A 6840-nucleotide genomic window follows, 5' to 3' on the forward strand; every position below is an offset into this window, starting at 1 on the left:
CAATTCGTTTAGAATTGTCAAGTCTACAATTTGAATCTAATGGTTTGAGAGGTGTGGTACATCATATCATATTTTTGTTTTTCCATTTTTGAAACTTGTCTGACTTTTTCTAGATCATAAAGATGTGAATTGTACACTCTAAGAAATTGCAGAACCCTCAAATCTGAATGTTACCGAATTTGTTGGGAAGAGAGGAGCCTATAGGCTATATGCATGTGTTGGTTTTTGTCTAAAAAATTATCTCCTTCTTCTCTTTCTTTGTAGGAATTCAATTTCAAGGGTCACTCTCTAAAATCCGCATTGTCTCTCATTTGGTTGGGGTTTTGGTTTTGACAGGCTGACGGATTTTGAGATACTACCTTCACCATATTATTTCCATAAAAGAATTTAATTAGTGGATCATGGTCTCTTGGCATCACAAATCACGAAAAATGAATGATGCTAGTGTTTGCAAACGTAATAACTTTGTCCTTTGCTCTTATTATAGTTTAATGATAACCTATAATATATTATTAGAGAAAATCGAATTTTAAGTAAAATAATATGTAAAACATATTTTCTTATTTTATAATGGTACACATAAAAAGTACATATAAAATTAATAATTTGTAAATATTATTTTTTAAAAGAAGAAATTTATTCATTCAATATAAGAAAGTAGAAATTTATTTATGAATACATGAGTTATTGGTTAGTTATTTTAAAATAGTAAAACCCAAAATTAAAAATAGAAAAATCTAAATTACATATTTACATGATGTCCAATGTCAAAAGAAAAAAGAGAGACAAATAAAACAAATTTATATAATATCTAATGTCGAATACAATCTTATTTGAGCAAGTATACAAATCCAATAGAATAAAAAATAATAGCAAATTTACCTTAACAGTTAAATTTATTTAGGAAAAGTATCATTGATGCAGATAGCCCACTGCATCAATCATCTTGATTCAAAGAATACTTGATAGCAAAAATATTTAATACCATGCTATGCATTACATGGATTAATGACTAGTGGACGTAATCAACTTCATTAATTGTAAAACATGTGGTGGTAAAGGAGGTTTCAATGTAAGCCATTCAAACAAAAATATATTCTTTTGGGGTTATTGTCACTAGAAATGCTAGAAAGACACAAAAAACCTGATATGTGAATATGGTATACACTACAAGAAATTGGGAATTTTGCGACGGAAACTTTTCCGTCATAGATCGAATTTATAACGGAATTTACGTATTTTGCGACAAAATAAGTGTTTTCTTGTAGTGATACTCTTTTCCTTTTTCTTTTTTTTTCTTCCTGTGATAAGCATATTTCTACAACCTTAATTTGATGTTTTGTCTCAAGCTCCGATGAGAGGATTGAAAAAGGTCAAGATTTGAATATATTAAAGGTTGATATGCTATAATATTTATGTATAATTAATAATGACACAGCCCCAATAGCTTCATGAAACAGTCATGCATGAAAAGGCAAAGAGATAAAAGATAAAAGATAAAAGAAAAGGAGAGAGTTTGTTTCATCATTTTCCACTTTGATCATGTTTCTTGTGATTCAATAAGATGTCATCACGTACCAATCCAATACCTTTTATAATAAATAAATATTGAACTTAATTCTATACATGACAACCTGACCTAACAAACATATCCCTCTTTTTTTCCACACAGAGCACTATATATATATCACAGCCCTTCTCATATGCACAGACCCGCATATGAGAAATCATGCGGGCTTTTAATGCAAGCCATTAGATCAATCTAACGGCTGGTGTTTTAGACCTAATAAAAACAAAAACAAATCCACAAATTCCAATTTTCTTCCGTTGACGTTCAAAGTTCTTCCGTCGTGAAGTGATTTTTGACGAAGCGTAGAGAAAACGAAGCCACCAAGCCGCCGCGCCTCCCACAGTCATCCTCGCATAGAGAAAACGAAAACCAGATCCCCAAAAAATCACCTTCCCATATCGACAATCAAGCAAGAACAATAGATTTCTGTTGCGACTTATTGCACCTACAATGCTGGGTAATTAACCTAGAAAGATAAATCAACGTACAGATCAGGGGATTGCGTGTCAGCGCCAAGATTAGGGTTGTAATCACACAAGAATCTGAGTTGGACTTCTTAGTTGACTATGGTGATTTATAACAACAAAGAAGTTAGTTTTGGTTGGGATATACGGTGTAGTTCAATGTGGTCACTTTTTACAAATACAGAAGGTCGTAAATTGAATTCTCATACTAAACAGTTCATATATAACATGGGACCATACCTTTTACCTGATGTTTACTATGTGGGCAGGAGTGTGTTCTCTATTCTTCTATGGTGATTCAAATTCGAAACATACAGCCATGAAAAATAGGAAATTAAGAGATGATGATGATCAGGGGTGGAGTCATGATGATCAGGGGTGGAGTCAGGAACTAGTTGTGGGGTGGGCTACTGCATATGCATTGATGATGAGCAGGTGAAAATTATGAATCAAAGATGGTATTGCATGTTAACTTTTGAGTGTGAAAAGCAATTGCTCGTATTCTGTCATTGCACTAACTTATCAATCAAAGATGGTGTTTCAATTGCTCTTATTGGATTTTTCTTACGCATGCATACACTAACACTACTAACAATTATCAATATATCCATATATATATATATACACACACACACATATACATGTGATTGTACATTCTTCATTCTTCTTCCACGCAATTAATTGCTGCTTTTATATATTTCATTTTATTTAATCTAAAACCATATATATATGTATGTGCATGCATGAATCAACAACTCAGATTCCACTTGTTTGATTAAAAAAAAATCAACATCTTTACAAATTAAACTGCCTCCCATTTGTTACTTAAATCTTGATGATTCATCATCTGTATAATATAACATATATTGAGGCCGCAGACAATGACCCCATTTTAATTTAATGCTGCTTTTCACATTTTGATTTTACTAGCTCTTGCATTAATCTTCGAATTGACTTATCACTATATATCACTTATAGTGTGTTTGGATTGAGAGATTTGGGGGGAAGGGAAGGGAATCTTCCCCCTAATTCTCTTCAAATCCCTCCATTTAATGAAATTTTTATCTTAATCCTTTTCAAAACATTCTCCTTAATTTTTTATAAACTATCCAAACAAGATAATTGGGAGGAAACTCCCTTTCCCTTCCCTTTCCTTTCCCTCAAATCCTTCAATCCAAACACACTATTAATGTTAGCATATATATATATATATGTAGTCAAAAGACATTACCATGCATGAGTCATCACCAAACCATTTTTGTATTTTTGTTTATATATATCAAATTTGCGAAAGTGCGTGCTCTGGGTGGTGACCTGTAAAGGGCCATGCTCTGGGTTGTTTCCGATTCTGGCATCATCTGGATAGCTCGATGTGGTCTCCATCTGTGTCGCGAATGAACTAGCAGATGAGAGCGAGAAGTGGTTGACCATATGCATAAAATCGCAGAAAAAGAAAAGCCGTTGGATTCATCCAACGACATATAACGCAGTTCGTAAGTTACACCCGTAACTTTGGTCGCATACAAGAAAACTTATATATCAAAATATCGGATTTGGGGGCTCCGCAATTTCCTAGAGTCTACAATTCATATCCAATGGTGAAGAAAAAACCATACAAAATTTAAAAATGAAAAAACAAAAATGTGGTGTGATGTGGTACATCTCTCAAGCCATTGGATTTCAATTGTAGACTCTACAATTTGAAACTAATTGCGGAGCCCTCTAATCCCAAAATATCAACTAAAAATCACAAACCTTGACCTAGTAATAAAATTGGTTATTACGCGCATGATTTTGTTTAACATGAATGAAATCAATATATATAGATAAAAGGTAGATAACCATACGTGAACAAAACTTCCGTAGAGGGTGGGGTCGGGTACATATAAGATGTACGCAGACCTTAACAGCACATAATATGTGCAAAGATTTTTCTTAAAAATTGAACATGTGACTGTTAAGTTGCAGTCTTACAAGGTCGGATTAATGCCCTAATATATAGAGAGAAGATAATAATTGAGATTGAGAACTTATTGATTATTATTCAATGGCCTCATTTAGCCACTAAAAACAAACCTAACCTAATTATGTTATCTTTAATTTGTCACCACACAATTGCTAATTAATTAGTAGACAGGCTAGGTCTTGCATCCTCTCTAAAGCTAAAAAGAATTGGTGGGTCTAAGAAAACATCATTTCAGTCATATATATATATATAGATAATGTATTTTTGCGCACTAAGACCACACAAACACACACACGCACGCACGCATGCTTGTGCTTGATCACCATATCTTTCTAATTTTGGGTACAATTAAAGCATATTAAATATGTTTGAAAATTTAAGCTCTTAATGGTAGACATTGCACTTCCCTCTTGCCCACTAAAATGGAGATATTAAAGCATGCATATGCACCTACTAATTTGTCCACACACACATCTTTTCAGTTAGCTGGCCAATATTCCACAATTTGTTAGGTCATCACACACACACAGTGTCTTCATGTTGTTGTTGTTTTTTTTTTTTTCCATACAATGATATGTATGATGTAATAAAACCCTTAAGAGATTACACCCACACCCACACACAGTAGCTAAATTTTGATATTTTCTATAGAAATTAATGGACAAGAAAAAATAATTAAGCAATACCCCCAAAACACCTGAATTTTTATCCAAAAGAGTTCAAATTAATCAATTATCCTTTCTCTTGAATACCTCAACCATTAATCGAAGTTTAGGTATCTTTCTGACTTTCTCTTATGAGGCAAACATATAGAAATTGTTTTCTTCTTTTCTGTGGGTACTCCAAGACTTCTGGATTGATCAATCTGTGGTCACTTTACTCTTACACTAGATGTGATTAAAACAATGCATATGGATATTTAATTGACTGACATGTTCTAAAGATATTTTTTGTTGTTCATCAAAACTACTTGTGAAATTAAGAACAAACATGTTTGATATCTTGTCCTTTCAATATTGGTCACAAAGTATTAATCCGACGGGAATAGTGTTACATTCTGCTCTCATTCTTAATGTTTGGTATAAATTTAATCCCCAAAATACTAGATAATGAGATTATTATTCAATCTATATTTGAATTGAAACATTTTTTTTAAAAAACTCAAAATTGGTATCATTATAATTTCCTGTAATTAGATTCTCAATTTAAATATTTGGATAACCAAGCAGTCACACTTCAAGTGTATTTGAATAAGTTAAACGTACGTTATCCACTTAATATGTGTGTAAGTGATTTCAATTACATCATGTGATTTGTGAGTGATGATCAAGAAGCCCACAAAGAAGTTTCTATTAAAGCTAGGGTTTTATTTTATTTTTTTTTAATACAAGGGAGGGGGAGGCTCGAACTCGAGACCTTTTTTGAGATACTACACATATTAATGTCATCTGAGCTATTTGTGGTTCTCGCTAGGGTTTCAATTAAGTCGCCGCCAATCCCACAATAAGATAAATTAATTTTAAATTAATGTGGACAAAGTAGATTACTTATGTTACCACTACACAAGATCATCACATCCCCAGGTAGTTCGCAACAGAATTAGTATTAGTATTAGCTTAGCTTGTTAATTAATTAAGAATAACAAAGGTAAGAGATTAATGTCACACTAAACTATTCTTATTGGTGCGTGATACTAATGTTGTTTATAAAGTTAGTGTTTCTTTCACTCCTTTTTCTCCTCTTTGATGGAGAATTCCACAATCCACAATATATATATATAGCACAGCTGGATCCCAAGACGCACACCAAGAAAATGTCTCCAAAATATCGCAATAAGGCATAACTTTTGTATTCTTTGTTTATTCACAACATCTTTACATTCTACTTGTTAATCCTAAACAGATCTTGAGAATTGAGATTGTGCAATGATTTTTTTTATGTCTTGTTGTGGGAGTCCAGTAACTAGCTAGAGTACCTTTTAGTTTGACAGATTGATGAATCAAAAAAAAAAAAATTTTGGAAAGTTGTAGTGATGCCTAAGATTACTTGTTACAAGATAGTGAAAGGAATACGATTACAAAAAGTAGCTAAACCGGCCACCAGATAAATATATCATTGGATTTGTTATGCTAAATACTACATAATTATGATTTTTTCAAAATTTTTTCAAAATTTTTAGTGCACCGGTTGGAGAATCAATGCTAAGTGCACTAATCCTCCCCCGGTTCCTTCAATGAGGGGTTATTCGTTATAGGTCCAAGGCCCGTGTAGTTTTGTCCTTTAAAAGGGAGCTCAAGCGTTTGATCCTTTGAGGGATATTTGACCCAATCCAACAATCTTGAGGTATTGTTCCTGAGTCTTATTGAGAATGTCATTGGAATTTGTTTATTTTATGTGGTTGGAAGTGGGCTCATGCTTACAAACTATATCACTTAGTCTAGATGGGCCAATCGTATACATGTATTTGTGCATCCTTTACACGTAATTTTGTATCATATTAAACCTCAAGAATTGTTCTTAGGTCTCCGTTCATTTTATGGGTCCTCGAGTATCTGGAAGTGGTGGGACATTTTATGTCTTAACAATTAGCCAGGGAACCAAAAGTCCTCGTCTTTGCGAGTGGGCCAGGAAGTAGAGACTGAGAAGAAATGTCCTTGAGGGCGGGGATTGAAGAAGAAAGTGTAAAGGGGTGTGAGGAATTATTGGAGTCTCCAAGTGACTGCCAGTAGGAGAACAAAAGGGTCCGAGAAATCAAAGTTGGGCTGGTGGTTGGTAATGGTGGTTGGGGTCTGAAAACTGAAAAGTGAGAGTGTCTTTGGGTTTGTGTCTCCATCCAGATT

The sequence above is a fragment of the Tripterygium wilfordii genome, chromosome 16, assembly GCF_013401445.1.
Source record: "Tripterygium wilfordii isolate XIE 37 chromosome 16, ASM1340144v1, whole genome shotgun sequence".
NCBI classification, from domain to species: Eukaryota; Viridiplantae; Streptophyta; class Magnoliopsida; order Celastrales; family Celastraceae; genus Tripterygium; species Tripterygium wilfordii.